The 15,559-nt window shown below is 36.7% G+C and overlaps 1 long non-coding RNA gene across 1 annotated transcript; it reads right to left on the bottom strand.

Moving 5' to 3' along the window:
• Nucleotides 1-1,133: 1,133 nt before the first annotated feature.
• Nucleotides 1,134-13,626, bottom strand: LOC140699546 (uncharacterized). The gene is made up of 3 exons (XR_012077751.1): nucleotides 13,511-13,626; nucleotides 2,983-3,094; nucleotides 1,134-1,213 (listed from the first exon to the last, which is right to left on the bottom strand). It is a non-coding gene; the product is annotated as an uncharacterized lncRNA (long non-coding RNA).
• Nucleotides 13,627-15,559: the final 1,933 nt, after the last annotated feature.

The following is a 15,559-nucleotide window of genomic DNA, read 5'->3' on the forward strand; positions in this document are numbered from 1 at the left end:
GAAAAATTGTGAACACTGGAATTTGACACAACACTGTAAAATGATTGTGAATCAATAAAAAATTTAAAAAAATAAAAAAATAAAAAATAAAAAAAAAATTTTAAGTGGACTTTTGTATGGTCCAGGACAGCCCAAATATCCCTGGATGACCGTAACTTTTCACTTTTCAATAACTGTTATTTTAGCACAAATCAGCACCTTATCTATCACTGTTCCATAGAACACTGTTCACAGAATGTTAATAATTGTAAGAATAAAAACAGGAAAGGGGGGGCATTTAATGCATAAATGTGCATTAGAAAACAGGATGCATCTCTTCACTTTCTTCCCCTTGGCCCACCAGTTAGCATTTCCTGGTATTGCAGAAAGACCAGTATTTAACCTTACTTATGGTTAGCTCTGGAAAAACAATTCTTTTTTTAAAAGTTCTTAGCATAATGTAACCTACAATGAACTATCCCCAGCATTATGAGGAATACTTTTTCTTTTTCATTTTACCAATCTTAATGGATGTAACAAATATTTCTAAATATATAAATTTTTCTTTTAAAAAATCACTCTTTGTACTGCTGATTGTCAAAATCTGTTTCCTGCCTACTGAACTACTTTCTCCCACATTCCCAAGTCCATAAATTTATTTTTTGAGATTTAAGCAAGAGATTAGCTCTCCTGTTAAGCACTGAGTCCTCAAGCATCACCACCCCCTCTTCTAAGTTCCCAAGCCCTCTGGGAACCCCTTCACTGCATCGATCACACAGCTCTATGATTAGGCATTTATTTTTCTGCTTGTTTTACTAGATCCAAAGAACCTGAGAGTCAGAGACAAATTCTTAGTCTTAGTCTTAGTGTTACTGTTGGTGGTTTAGCATTGGTATTAGTGGCACAGCGCTCTAAATGGGCACGTGGAATTGTCCAGTGTTCGGTAAATGTTTGTTAAATGAATAAATGAGCAAAAGTGTCAATAAATCCTCCATATTATTAATGGTTTTTGTCAATGATTTAAAACAGGGACTGAATCCGGCCTGTGGACAATTTTTAAATTGACTTTTGTCAGAGAAATATTTTTAAGTTAAATTTTAATACCTTTAGGCAAAGCAGGCACTTCCCTTTCCTAAGCGCCAACATCACTCTCTTTTCTCGCATCCAGCAGCTTCACACACGGTTGTTCCCCAAACGGCCCGCAGAGTAACTGCGTTTGCTGCTCCTGGACTCCCTATCACATGAGGCATGATGTTCATTGTGTTTACAGGTGGAAAATAAGTTGCACATACAGATCGAAGTACGATGTATTTTAATAGAAACAAAAGAAGATTTGTACACTTAGGTGAGGAAAGACATGAGAAAAATAGGTTAGAAATAATATGACAGACTTTTAAAGAAAGTTCTATAATATGATAGCTCCATAGTAGACATTAGAGCATATAATCCTCCCACATCCTAATATCCATCTGATAGACCAAAACCAGAGGCTGACATGGAAAATGTGCAGAGGGTGCCCAGGACAACCACCAGGATGATTACAGGTTAGCTGAGAAAGCCTGATGGTGGAGGTTCTCCCTAAAAAAGAGCAGAGAATCACATCACAGGGCTGTTTCTAAAGACAGAGCAGGACTAGTGGAAGCAGTGTTACTATTCATTTCAGTCAGCTGGCCAGAGATCTGGAAACAGGAGAGGGGGAAATTTTTTAAAAGAAAAACAAATTTTGTTTAAAAAAAGAAAAAAGAGCTGTAAATAGACAAATTCCAGTAAGGAAAGAACAAAGAAAAGGGACATTTCAGGCAACATCCTGAGGACACTCCTCTTCTCCAATTAAATAAGCAATCATGTTCTTTGAGCAAGAGTAAGCAGTGCCAATAGTCAGTGGTCCAACTGAGACAACATGTTCAACTCAAGGTGTGAGCATTAGGATTCTCCAGAGAAATAGTACCAATAAGATATAGAGAGGAGATTTTTTTATAGGAATTGACTGTCATGATTATGGAAGCCTAGGATCTGCCATCTGCAAGCTAGAAAAGCAAGAATGTCAGTGGCAAGATTCAGTTCGAGGCAAAAGCCTGGGGGTGAGGAGGAGGGGAGACACGGGTGTCAGTCCCATAATCAGAAGGCCTGAGAACCAGAATGTCCAATGTCAGAGGGGAGAAGAAGGTGGGAGTCCCAGCTCTAAGAAGATAGATAAATCGCCCTTCCTCCACCTTTCTGCCCTCAGCAGGCTGAGCCCTCACATTGGTGACTGCAGCCCTGTACTCCGTGCTGATTCAAACGCTGATCTCCTCCAGAAACACCCTCACAGACACACCCAGAAATAATATTTACCAGCTATTTGGGCATGCCTTAGCCCAGCTGTCACATAAAATTAGCCATCACCCTGTGTAAACACATCCTGACTTCAGGTTTGTTTCCCTAGTACAAAAATAAATCCAAAGAGCATAAATAAATAAATAGTTGTTGTATATTTCCTCTGTGCTTGTTTCCACGATTGGTGCTGAGAAAAAGAATTACAAAGGACAAGTTATAGCCCCTTCGCAGTCACATAACCCTGTGTTTCCTTTCACCTTTCAGCCTTTTCCCTCTCACAACGTACGATTTACATGTAAAACAACTGTTCCGTCAGCAACATGTCTCTTTGCACTCAATGATTTCTGTGACTACTGCCTTACTCTTCAAGGGTACATATCAAAATCCTTGAGAAATCTTAGTATTTTGAGGTATTTTTAAAAGTCTCCACTTTGAGATCTTGGCATGTGCCCCCTACCAGCAAAATGTATTCCTTAGTTGAAGATAGTGGAGCTTGGGAATTGGAAAATAAAGAAAGAAGTAAGACTAATATATCAACTTGTAGACTACATTTATTCATTTTAAAGTCATAGCCATAGCGTAAGTCAAAGTTGTGTATGATAAAGTCACACATAAAAATCCCTAAATTTGCTGTAAAATACAGTGTACAGTTGACCCTTGAGTAACACAAGGGTTAGGGGCGCCTACCTTGCACGCAGTTGAAAATCCACGTGTAACTTAGAGCCTGTCCTCCATATCAGCAGTTCCATGTCCACAAATTCAACCAACCATGGCGCATACAGTACTGTAGTATTTATTACTGAAAAAAATCCACATGTAAGTTGACCTGTGCAGTTAAGATCTGGGTTGCTTAAGAGTCAGCTGTATGTGGCTTTATATATACATTATTCTGTAACATGTATATAAATGTACTATACATTCAATAATGTAAAACATCTATTTCCTTAGCAAGGTCATATTCAGAAAATACAGCATGTTTTACACCTTGAAAAGCTTTAGCAAATTTACATAAATATCAACTTATTAGCGCTTCCTGTTTCTTACAATCATTTTCATCTTATGGAGGCTATTTTCATCTCTTTCTAACACTCTTCTAATCAATGTTTCTGAATTGTTCTCAGTACAATATTTATTCCTACACCACTTTGGGGAAGCCATCCTCAATTGCCTGCCCAACAACACAAATTATGTTTCTCTTCTTTGCCAAAGATGGAAGAGAGAAAATCCTGAATAGAATTCACAGTTCTCTTTAGAATGTTCAGACCTGTTTGAGATTTGAATATAGCCACAGCCTGAGGTCTACACTTTTGCCCCATTTTTTAAATTTATCCATCTCACAAAGAAAGGAATAGACGCAACTGAATTTGTGTAAGTTAAACGCCTATCTGATATGACTCTACTGTCATCACAAGATGAATTAGTGGTAACTACAGCAAAGGCATGTAGAATATGCTAAAGACGCACTGAGGAAAAAGCCACCAACTCTCTCAGAGGGAAAACTGGGAAAAGCATCACCAAGGAGACAGTATTTGGAGTCTCGAAGAATATATGGGAAACTAACAGTGAAAGATGGTGGTGGTAGATTGAGCATTCTGGCAAAAATATAAATGAATAAAAGAGATATAAAATAATACAATACATTCAAGAAATTTTGAGAAGTCCAAATCATTAAAGAAAAGGGTATTAATGTGTATACAGGGAGAGAAATTTTGGCCAAAGGGAAACAGAAACAAAAAAAAGGACCAATGGAACCAATAAAGACTGACCCCAGATTGTAGTAAGTCCTACAAGCCTTGGGAAGGCATATAATCTTCATCCTATTATCAAAAGGTAACTAACAAGAGAATTCTTTTTTATGTTTTAGAAGATTAAATGACACAATCAAAGGAAAGAAAGCTATATATTGGGGAATACAACTACAGCTTTTTCAAAGTGTCCAAATCTATAAAGTTTCCTAAAAACTCTCGGAAAATTGTCAAGTTTCAATGTCTCATTTTCTTTTTATTTCATTATAGTTATTATTTTTATATTGAATGTAAGTACTGGGGATTGAACCCAGGACCTCATGCATGCTAAGCATGTGCTCTACTGCTGAGCTGTACCACTTTCCCCACTCTATGTCTTATTGTCTTTTTTTTTAACACTTTTATTGTGGTATAATTTCTGTGCAGTAAACTACACATATAATAAGAGAATTTAAGTAAAGAGTAACATAATTAGTTTTTTTTTTGCTTGATTGTTTTAGAAATATAACTCAAATAGCAATAAGGACTACGGATTAGAGACAGAAATGAAAGAATATGTGCATCCATTAGGAGGACTTCATTTAAGCCCAAATAGGAATAAATTAACAGTGACAGAGTCAACATATGGACTTAGCCGATGTGGCCAGCTATGCCCTAAGCCTGGACATGACTGCCAGCGACACGCAGGACAAGAGCAAGAAGGGGCTTCCCTGGACTCTGGTTAAGAGCTTCACGGCCGTCTGTCCTATCTGCACGTTCATGTCCAAAGAGAAAATCCCGGACTCTCATGAACTGAAATTCAGGCTGAAGGTCAATGGTGAACTCAGGCAGGAGGATGAGACATCTTCCATGATTCCTATGTCATCAACTATGTATCTAATAATGACCTTGGAAGAAAGAGGTATCTTAACTGGAATGCCAAAGGGAGTAGGACCTGTTAAAGAAAACTATGAGAACCAGGTTGGCATACATAGAGTCATCAATATGAGATTTAAGGTAGAAAGGTCAGTGTATTAAGTCTATACAAGCACTCTAGCTTCCTAACAAGTTTCAGAAGAGAAAGGAACAGGAGAGAGAAAGCAAAGGTTACCCAAAATAGCAATCCTTTACTCAGGAGCCAATCTTTTTCAATGATTTCATTGGATTGCTATGCTTCAACTTAATAAAGCTGGACCCTTCAAAGAAAATGTGATCAAGAAGAACTGGGCCAGAAATGGAAACAAGGAACAGCGTCTTCTAGGAAACAACCAGAATGACATATTTATTTATCAAACCAAATGTTCAGAAAATTTACTTTCCTTTCCTTTCCTAAAACTGGACTGGATAAGACTTTTCAGTGGGTCATTCTGGGATCAGCAATTTAAGACTTACTTTAATCTACAAATTAAAGTGAAAAGCATGTTTCAAGTCACTGTTTCCCAAATTTCCTTGATCAAGATAATCATCTGTAGGTATTTATAAAAATAAAAAGTTCCAAAGTACTAATCCATTCCAAGCTGACTCTGTTAATCAGCAGAATTAACTAATCTCCAGGCACCCACTAATTCTTATTATGGAAATGTGGAAAAACACTACTCCACACAGTTAATTTAAAATTTTATTTAATAAGTAAACAATTAATGAAGATCTCGGGGATTTACTTAGGGTGTGTACCCTGGTCCATAGATTCTGAGTTTGAAAGATAAGTTTGAAATTAATGTTTTCCCAACAATTATGCTGTCTTTTGGAGAAAAAATGAGATATCATAGAACATAAAGTTATATTTTTGCTTCCCAGTTTGTGACTATTCAAGGTGAACTTCACCATATACATAGTGATTCAGTTTGGGGTAGGAAGTGAGAAGCCTGTAGGATATTCCTTGTGAAGATGGCCCACTATATTTAAAGACCAATTAGAAATTACTGTATGGGTCATGTTGAAACAATGGAATTGGATGAAGCAGCAAAGGTGCAAAGTGGAGAGTTACAGAAGGTAAGAGAAAAAGGCAGAACCATGGGTAACATTCATATTTAAAGATTAAAGAGGGAGAAATTACTTGCCTGGGATCTAATGGAGTGGATCAGGGGCATGCCATTCATAAACATCCTTCTGGACCAAGGCACTCACACCTCAGCTTCTGAGAATATAGCTGAGTTCCTCTCCTGGAATCTGAGAGCCACATAAATCAAAGTCATGCCCCTCCCCAAGGGCAGTCCACATTCAATGACTGGTTACCAGAGGAGGGTGGGATATGGGGGGTGGGGGACAAGTCCCCATGCCTTAATTGAGGATAATTCTAAAGAGCCATTTATACTCCAGAGCTTCTTTATTGCAACTGCAAGACAGTTTCAGTCTCTCCCTCTGCCTAATCCTACTGCTTTCAATGCCTTCAAATCCAATTCTTGGGAATATTCACCAATAATAAAATCTGCACATGCAAATCTCCATCTCAAAGCCCATTTCCAGGAATTCTTACCTAAAGCAGCAGAATTAGGAGTGGTCTAAAACAGGACATTAGAACTGAATCATCTGCTGAAGGCTAGCAGTGAAGACCCCATCTCTGGTGACAGGTGGACTGCTAAGAGCCCCTGGCATACTATAGCAATGCAATTGTTAAGACTTCCACCCGGAGTTAACCAGCTGGGTAAGAAAAGCACCTGAAACCTGTAATCAATAGGAAGCTATCAGTCGCTAAATGCATGTGATGAGCCAATAGAGTAAGAGCTATTTAAATGGCTGTGGTCTTCAAGGGGGAAGTGCATAATACAATCTAATGAGAAACTATAAAGAAAAAACATCCTTCCAGCTGACTCCTTTCTCCTTCTTTATAGGCAGAGTATAAATTCCACACATGAAACAAGATAGGATACTGAAGAGACCTGATTACTTCATAATTTAAAAACATCTTGGAAATCTTCCCTAAATCTTTTGTCTGAACTCAAAAATCTGTATCCATATCATTACATCAAACTATTTCTGCAGCAGTTTAACCTGCCTAGATTGTAGGTCCTACAGATCTGCATGCACGGTGGAAACGCATCTTAAAACTGAAAGCTCTAAATAAATATAGCCATTATATTTAAGAAACAAAGATTAAAATAAGGCAATAACCACAATAATCAGTCATCCACCATAAAATTATCTGTTGTAATCTCCACTTCTGGATATGGATAGCTAAATAGCAATATATAAACAAACAACATCAAAGTGCCTTTTTGGCTAACTGCCACCCTGCCACTTCTGAACTGAAGCCAATTATAATGACATCACTCTAGCTTCATGTCCTTTACTGACCTTCCTACTTATGTTGCCAAAATGTATTAAATTTCTCCTCTGCAATTTGTCTTTTCCCTTTGTCTTTGTTTCTTTAAATAATAACTTGACATCACTTGACCTCAACCTACAATTTTGGCTGATATTATCACTGAGCAATTCACTTACATAAATGGCCTTATATAATCATCAGTTGTGTCAGAAAAATTTGTGCAAAAAAAGATTGAATTTTCATCATATGGAACTGAAGAATTATTTTAAATATTCTAAAAACCATACCTTCATCAGGCAGTTTAAGATGAGTTATTCTCTTAAGCTGCAGAAATCTAGTTTCCATGGTACTATAGTTATAAAATTACATCATTAGTAAACCCACCTACTCGTGTTTGTTTTAGAATTTTTTGTGTAAAATTACTTTGACCACTAAATTGAAAATGGAAGTGGTATCCCATTAGCTGAGGTCTTGAAACATGATTGACATCTTGAATGTGTTTGAAAATCCATAAATACTAAGAAAGAAAACTAAAATAACTGTTTATCTATTTGAAAGAAAATTATTCTCTTTGGAATGTTATAACAGAAAGTTATTTTTCTGGAAAATATATGGCCCAGTTAATAAAGAATATTTACTGATAAGATAATACGTAACAAAATGTGTGCTAGTCTATATTATGATATTGATTCATTGTCTGTGAATTCACATAGGCTAATTAAGTAAAAGGCTAATACAGTTGTTCAAGCGTGAGGTTTTTAATTTGTATTGAGATACTACAATGAGATAACACCTCACACCTGTCAGAATGGCTATTATCAAAAAGATAATAAATAATGAGTAGTGGTGAGGATGTGGGAAAAAGGGAATCCTCATGCACTGTTGAGACATGTACTGTTGAGACAAATTGGTGCAGCTATCAATGTAAAACTGTATGGAGATTCCTCCAAAAAATAAAAATAGAACTGCCATATGATCCAGCAGTTTCACTTCAGGGTATTTACCTGAAGAAAATTAAAATGTTAATTTAAAAAGATATATGTACACATGTTCAGTACAGTATTATTTACAACAGACAAAAAATGGAAACAAAGTAAATGTCCAATGATAGATGAATGGACAATAGAGTATTACTCGGCCATAAAAAATGAAATCTTGCCACTTGCTACTCCATAAATAGACCTAGAGGATATTATGCTACGTGAAATAAGTCAGAAAAAAACAAATACCATATGATCTCACTTATATGTGGAATCTAAAAAATGAAACAAACAAAATGAAAACAGACTGATACATATAGAGATCAAACAAGTGATTGCCAGAGGGAAGGGGAGAGGGAGTACAAAATAGGTGAAGGGGATTAAGAGATACAAACCTCCAGTTATAAAATATATAAGCCATAGGGATACAATACACAATATTAGAAATATAGTCAATAACATTGTAATAATTTTGTATGGGGACAGATGGCTACTAGACTTACACTGTGATCATTTCATAATATATGCAATGTCAAATCACTAGTACACCTGAAACTAACATAATATTGTACATCAAATATATTTCAATAAGAAAATAACTAAATAATGACAGACAGATAAAAAAAGAAACAGAATATATACATGTGCATATATAACATGGAGAGGTGCTGCAGAGAGATGTCAAACAAAAGAGCATTAGCATAGAGAAAACAAATGCTGAGACATAGTGGTGTCTAATAGATTACCGGAACTTGACACATCTGTGGCTCCTTCCTAGGAAACGAACTTACCTTGAACCAATATATGTATGATCATGTTTTCATTTTATATAAAACTGAATTGTGGATCTCTAAGCCAATTTCCACTTTATATTATTGTGATATATTCTCATATACCACTGAGGGAGTGCAAATTAGTAAAATCTTTTTTATGGAACAACTGGCAAAGACTGAAAAATCACAATTACATGGACTCAGTAATTGCACTGGATCCACGTATTTCCATCTCTACCAATAGCACTGAGCAAAGCCACCACCACGTCTTGCCTGGACTTCCACAATGGCCTTCTTGCCGATCCTTCTGCTGCCACACTAGCTCCACTGCGATCCATGCTTCATACAGCAACTGGAGCAGCCATCCCAAACTCCAAATCAGATGGCCCATTTACGCTCCTTAAAATACCCCAGTGACTTCTCATCATGCTTGAAAGAAAATCCAAACTCCTTCCATGGCTTACAAAGCCCTAGGGATTTGCCTATGTTTCTGATCTCAATCATACTACTTTCTCACACACCAGACTTGGACTACTCTGGCCTTGTTTCTGTTCCTTACTTAGGGCTTTGCACAAGCTCTTCCCATCTGCCTCAAATACTCTTTCTCTGTTTATCCATTCCGATTTCAACTTATATGTCACCTATTCAAATAGACTGCCCCTGACAACGCAATCAAAAGTGACTGCCTAACCAATCCCCAGCACATCACTGTTACTTTAATTCTCTGCACAGCACTATCATGAAATGATTGATGCCTTCTTATTTACTTGTTCAAGCTTTTTTCATACACATATTTCTGAGTGTATACATGTATGATGGTAAATATTTAGTATTTATTTATTTTTTCCCTCCTTCCACCCATTGCACAGAATTTAAGTTGTAAGAAAGGGGAGCTTGCTTGTTCTGTTCACCAGTGTATCTCCAGGTCCAATAACAATGCTCAGCACATAATGGTCATTTAATCAATGAATATTTAACCCAAGTATTATAACCTATGAGCATTCTGCATGCACTGTGGTTCCAAGTACATAAATAGGGTAAACTTCGTTTGCCTTACTCATTCATTAAGTTCCTACTAGTTCTGCTATTTAAAAAATGAGAATAAAATGTGAGATGAATATCAGATGACCTAGAAGAAAATTTCCATTCACACCTAAGAAAAATAAAAGGTAAAAAAGATAAGGAAAAGACATTTAATAATAAAGAAATTTTAAATGTTATATAGGGTCGATCCTGGACACCCAACATGCATCTAAGAGGGTGATAGAAAACAGAGAAGACAAAATGGAAAAAAAAAATCCTTCTGAAAGCAGAAGATAAGAGTCTCCAGACTGAAAGGGGGCTACCACATCCTAAGTGGGCAAAAATAAAGAAAAGCAAACAATCAAAACAAAACAAAACACCACATTTCTTCATTAACGTTCAGAATACCAAGCATAAATAGAAGATCTCAAACTTAACTTCTCACACACTCCTTCTGAAAACTGACAGAGGATACACTCTGCCAGGGTGTTTTTGAGTAAGATTAGCATTTGAGTCAGTGAACTCAGTAAGTGGATTGCCCTCCCTTATGTGCGTGGGCATCACCCCATCCACTGAGGGCCTGAATGAAACAAAAAGCAAAGAAAGGAAGGCCTTGTTTTCTTCCTGCCTGCCTACTTGAGCTGGGACCTCAGTCTTCTCCTGCTTTGGACTGGGACTTACACCGTCAGATACCCTGGATCTCAGAGTTTCAGACTGCAAGTGAAATTACACCACCACCAGCTTTCCTGGGTGTCCAGCTTGAAGATGGCATATCACAGGGCGTCTTGGCCTCCATAATCAAGTGATACAATTCCTCATAATAAATCTCCTTTCTTATTTTTATACATATATCTATTCTGTTTCTCTGGAGAACCTTGACCAATACAATAAAACTAGAAAGAATACAATCAGAAACCAAGAAGTAAAGGATTGGACCTTAGCTAGGAAGAAGGATAATTCATGCATTGTAGAGGAGGACGGAAGAGATGAATGCCAGTGCATCAATGTGTAGGCAAATGTACAGATTTAGTGATGAAAAGCTGAGAAATTCACCTCATGTTTTCTATATACCATATAAAGAAATGCAACAAGGTTGCATCCAGAAGCTTTAGAACAGAAAAGTTTTGAAAACATTTCTGCACCAAGTGGGAGAGAGTTGGCCAGTAAAATGTAACAGGCCTGCTGGACAGTATTTAGGATCCAAGTAAGGAACTAATGAATTTGTGTAAGAAGCACATGGCTGAGTTGATGATTTTCTCTAGTAGTGCTCATTTGTTCATGCACATGCTCAGAGAAAGCAGATATTTGGTTTGATGCACAGGTGTGGTAACAGACAGAAGAGGAAAGGCAATTTTGCTATTTTTAGAGAGGTATTAAAATTGCAGGTATGTTATTGTGAAAAATAATGTAATATTTTGTCTTTCTCTAACTGAACTTGATATCACTTTTGATCTCCATTTAGCCCTGAGGCAGAAAAAACTTATTTGGAAAAGTTATTAATACATAGAATCTAAGCTGGATAGGGAGAAAAGCGAATACTGGAGAGAGATAATGATCAGGAAGACGACTCAATTCAGACCAGGTTCAAGTAATTCCGTCTAGGGATGATTATGGACTATGAATGTTTGTCCAGCCTGGTCTCAAAGTGGCTCCAAAACCAGATCATGCTGGACCTGAAGATGCTGGAACTCTCTGACTCCGCGTGATCAATACTGGGGAAAGCAGCGGCTGAGAGTAAGTTATTGCCAGATGCAAAAGCTGACCAGAATATTAAGAAGCTCATGTCTTGGCAATTGTAATTCCCAAGGGCTTTCCCATCTATTTTTTTCCATCCCAGTTTTGTCATATGATTTGTATTTAGATGGAGAATAAAGAAACTTGATTGTTGTACTAGCCTTATTGGCTGCTATAAAGCTAATGCCATTTTCGATTGTTGTTTTGGAAAAAAAAGCGAAATTATTTTTGACTGCATAAGCAAGGTGCTATTTAGTAATCTAAATCCCTCTCCTATACTTAAAATTAGGCCCTGTCCCTAGCATTAGTTATACAACTGTCTACCCTTTGCATTTTAAGTGAATCGTAGCCACAAGAGCTTACTCAGCTGAGTTGTTTCTTAATCCTATCAACTCAAGTCAGAATCATCCTTTTCCACCCACATACACTTAGCTTTCAAGTCTAAAATCCAAAGAAACATTTAAATTATTAAAGTCGATCTTGTGAGACAGGATTTGTCACACTGAAGGCAAGGAATTTAAAGAAATTCCAATGTAAATCTGAAGTTGCATTGGCTAGCCAAGTCTCCTTTCTAAATCAAACCGGTGAAAGAATGCTTGTTATATTTTGATGCTTTGTTTTAATGACCAACTTGGAGCATTATTTTTACGTTTTAGTATTTTTATTACTCCTATAATATGGAGTTCATGATAATAAAACAATTAGTTAAACAAATATCTAATGCGTATCAGCTATGCTTAAAGCACTAAGTAAGCTACATGCCCCAGGCTTAAAAAGTAGGAAGTCACAATTGTTGCTACATAGGTTCTAAATCCCCTGATGCAGGAAAACAAAGTGCACAAGTAGATCTCTCAGTAGCACTTGAACTAAGAATGGGTAACAGTATTAAGCTGTGAACTAAAGCAATGATAGGCAGAATTTTTTAATGAAAAGGAGGAGGTATCCGATCAGGCAGAGATGCAGAACTGGAACAAAATTCCGTATTTTTCAGGATGAGTGAGAGAGGAAAAGTATTATATGTAGCAGAGACTGGAAATTGAGGAATAATGAGTTGTTTTTGTGGAAGGAAGTGATAAAGCTGGCTTGAGAAATTTTTAGCGTAAGGAAACCATAGAACAGGCACAAAGTGATGTTTGGTAGACAGTTGGAAATGTGTAGCTAGAGCTCTGTAGCAAAGTCAGGGACAAGAGCTATTGAACTGGGAGTCATTTGCATGAAGCAATTAAAAACTGCACAATCTTGAATGGTAAGAATTGGATAAAAACAAATTGTGTAGGGGAGTGATAAAAGGAAAGAAATTTATGGTATTGTGGGAAGAAGAAAAACACACAGCAAAAGAAGGCAGCAAAGGGAAAAACACAAAATTAGTATTCATAGATAGAGAACCGGGATAATATCAAAGAAAACAGGAGAAAAAATTCTCATTATGAATATAATGTGATCAACTCTATCTAATGCCACAGAGATTTTAGAAATGAGTTATTTCCAAAATCACTCAGTATTGTTAATCTTTGGAATACAGAACGTTACACTTAATATAAGCTACCAGCATTAAGGATCAAGTGGTAGAATATGTGCTTAGCATGCACAAGGTTCTAGGTTCAATCCCTAGTACCTCCATTAAAAAATAATTATTTTTTTAAAAAGTACCATCATTAACTAATTTTCAAACTAATAATTACTTTTTGTCTTTTCAAGTTTGAGACAGGAACATACCCATAGAAATTATGAACCTGAGCTTCTCTGTGTTGAGTTTCACCTTTACTAGGCAAGCATTTGCAGATGTTCCCCGAGGGGATGCCTCCTTTTGCCATTGGAATTACACGCTCTTTTGTAACTATCATTTTCAAATAGGTGTCACTGGTCTTGGAGCAGGCAGGCTTTTTCTCTCAATCAGTATCCACTAGAACTCTGCTCAGCTCTTCATGTTTGGTCACTCAATGCCAGGTAACAGTTGGAGAAAGAGTTGAGAGCCAGAGTTATGGCCCATTCCTGGTAATGTTCGGAGGAGCATTTGCACTGAATGTTCAAGTCACTGAAAAAGAAAACTAAAATTCAGTAGGAATGAGTTTTAGAGATCATGGCATTAGGTTGAGGAGATATTTAGGGAGAGGCACCTTTTAAAATAACCTCATGTAGGCAACCTCTAATTAAACTTATCCCAAAACTGACGTTGTAAGTAGACAAGTTTGATGAAGATCACCCTGTGAATTTTTAAAAGGTATATGATGATGCTATTATTTCAGTCCCAGAATCACCTTTCTTAAGAGGGCATCAAAGATTTGGAAAGTGAGGGAGTAGCCTCTCCTGGTCTTGTCCTTTTGCATTTGAAAAAGCTTTTCATTTGAGATTGGCAAGAAAATTTCTGTTGCCAGTTTTTTTCTAGTGTCTACTTTCATTGATAATAGCAGTCAAAGAAATGTTACTGTCATGGACACAGCCAGCGAGCTTAACTTACTTATTTGCCTTTATATATACGTAATATTTTCTTCTTTGAAAGTGTGTGGCCATCTTTTCCCTTCTTCGATGCTGTTTCCTTTTTTCTAGAATATGAAGACAGGTGCTATTTAAATTGAGATTTTCAAAGATAATATTTTAAAATATTGGTTAAATAACTGGGGCCTGGAAGAGAGGCCTAGTCAGCCAAGGACATGGGAAGGCTCTGGGGGAGAGTGGGGAGTGGGGAGTGGTTGGCAGAGGCCTCAAAAGATAGTCATTTAACAATGGAGAAAAGACAGGTATATCAGTATTTTTTAAACCACTAGTGTGGTCATGTGGGTTCCCACTAGCTGAACTGCCACCCTGAGAACATTTTTCCCTTAAAAACAATTTCTCTTAAATCCAAATTCTTATTTGTTAAAACACAAGAGAAGCTTTCCATATGCTCCCCTCTACTCGCCATGTTAAACCTACTAAAGATAGTATATCCATCACCCATGACTCAGCTCTGGCCAGTTAGAAAAAGAAGACTAAAACAGGCATGTGGTGTTATTTTCCATTACTAATTACTTTGCCCATCCCTAAACCTTTCCTCACCCCCAGTGTTCATCTTGAAAGGTACCCACACAAAAAAAGTCACCTGGAAAATCTGTCCTCAGAAACTCTTGAGTTAAATAACTCAAAAATTTCTTGGGGACATAATTGAAGTTATAGAGATACAGAGCTGGTATAGAAAGGAAGACTGATTTATTTTTAATTATGGTGAGCAAGAACATGCATCCTGGATATTATAATTTCAAATAGCTTGTGTCATTTTTTTAATCACGTTCACCACTTTTTGGTTTAGTCATTGGAGTCTGTAACTATACTGCATATAACAGATCTTCTATAAAGCATTACAGTGCCCATGCTCTGAGAAAATAAGTCAAATATAAGAATATAACTACTACATATAAAATAAATAAACAAGTTTCTTCTGTATAGCACACGGAACTGTATTCAATATCTTGTAGTAACCTATAATGAAAAAGAGTATGAAAATGAATATATGTATGTGTATGTACGACTGAAACATTCTGCTGCACACCAGAAATTGACACCACATTGTAAACTGACTATACTTCAATAAAAAATAGAATAAAAGAATAAATACATGGTGAAGGGTAGAGAGGCATTGTACCTAATGGGTTAAGATATTTTGTGCTTTGTAAATTAATCAGGAAAGATAAATGAAATAAAAAGCTTGGAGTCCATCTTTCAGCTTTAAACAAAACAGTCCCTCAAGCAGACCATGCAAGAGAATGTCTATTTTTCCAGCGATAAGTC

The sequence above is a fragment of the Vicugna pacos genome, chromosome 1 (genome assembly GCF_048564905.1).
Source record: "Vicugna pacos chromosome 1, VicPac4, whole genome shotgun sequence".
NCBI classification, from domain to species: Eukaryota; Metazoa; Chordata; class Mammalia; order Artiodactyla; family Camelidae; genus Vicugna; species Vicugna pacos.